This window comes from Odontomachus brunneus, unplaced genomic scaffold (genome assembly GCF_010583005.1).
Source record: "Odontomachus brunneus isolate Ranch 3 - 2012 unplaced genomic scaffold, Obru_v1 Obru_scaffold_250, whole genome shotgun sequence".
Taxonomy (NCBI): domain Eukaryota; kingdom Metazoa; phylum Arthropoda; class Insecta; order Hymenoptera; family Formicidae; genus Odontomachus; species Odontomachus brunneus.
Window position 1 is genome coordinate 35,192 of NW_022639700.1, and position 1,500 is coordinate 36,691.

General features: G+C 27.5%; 1 pseudogene; it reads left to right on the plus strand.

Moving 5' to 3' along the window:
- LOC116852715 overlaps positions 1 to 916 on the plus strand; it is a 5,481-nt pseudogene extending 4,565 nt beyond the window's left edge.
- Positions 917 to 1,500: the final 584 nt, after the last annotated feature.

A 1,500-nucleotide genomic window follows, 5' to 3' on the forward strand; every position in this document is an offset into this window, starting at 1 on the left:
TTCCATTTAAAAAAATTAATGTGACCTTGACCTGACCTTCGCTACGCAACCCAAGGTCAAACTGATGTGATCAGTAAATACATCTTTTTAAACGCCACAACTTTTGTCTGAAACATTTTTTTGTAAAACTTATATTTTTCCTGATATTCGGGCGTCCCGGTACTTTCCGAACACCCTGTATATATATTTTTTTTTTTTTTTTAAGAAGCCGATTTACGCAGGATTGTGTAGAAAATTTATTTTCACGAATAAGAGCAAAACATGAAATACCTAATGCTTTACAATTCAAACAGGATTTAAAGAAACTTTGCATATCTCGCTATATTAAACCATCGAAATATCCCAATTATGACCCAGATGACAGACAATTTTTAGGTGATTTTTTGAGCACATTAAAAAAAAAGATGTTAACAAACAAGTTCCAAATATTCATATTGACATTCATTTAAAAGATATATATTTTAGTAATATAGAGTTAAATATCTTATATAACAGCTAGATATATAGTTCACAGCATTAGTACAGGAAAAAGTAAAATATACGCTATTTGTTTAAATTCTGCAGGCTCGACTAAATATAATGCAAATATTAAATATGCAACATTTGTATACTTAAGATGTTTTTGAAATAATACATTATTTTTGTAACCACAGATGTTTTTCAGTATTTTATCAATATGGAATTTATTATTCGATAATATTTGCCTCATTTAAATAACGTTAAATTTAATATAAATTTTTTAATGACAAAAATGACAGATGTTTCTTGTACGAGTCTCAAAAATTGTCATCATTTAAGTTTTAAAATTATGAAAAGATTTATTTCATATAGAATAAAAATTTCATGTACAAAAAGTCGGCTAGTAAAACCAATATACAATAGCAAAACAATGGCTATGCATGCTGTAATTCAATAATGAATTTATTATATAATATTTTTATTCTATATAAAATAAATCGTTTCATAATTTTCAAACTTAAATGATGACAATTTTTTAGGCTTGTACAAGAAACATCTTTCATTTTTTTCATTAAAAAACTTATTTTATTAAATACAAGAGTTTTATAATAAGTTTTATTTATTATTGTGATACAAACATTGTAATACTGAACATATAAATAATAAAATAATGTATATACAGGGTGAGTCATTTTAGTCTATGGATCCGAATATCTTCCAAATTACGGTATCTACAAAAAAATGGTTTAGATAAAAGTTGACCAGGACAGAGGGGGTCATTCAATTGTACCATTGGTTTTGACCTTGAGGTCAATTTTGAAGGTTACTTCAAGGTCACGATGGTTTTTTCTAATGGGACACCCTATTTTTGACTGCGGATTTCGAAAGAGCGGAAAATTTTACATCAAACTTGTCTTATGAAAAAATTGTTTTTGCGACCTTGGAAAGGTAAAAAATGAAGGTGAAATGTCTGAAAAACGATCTGGTGTACTTTTTCTGAAATGACGTGGTTTTCTGGGTAACACAAATGTGCATAATGCT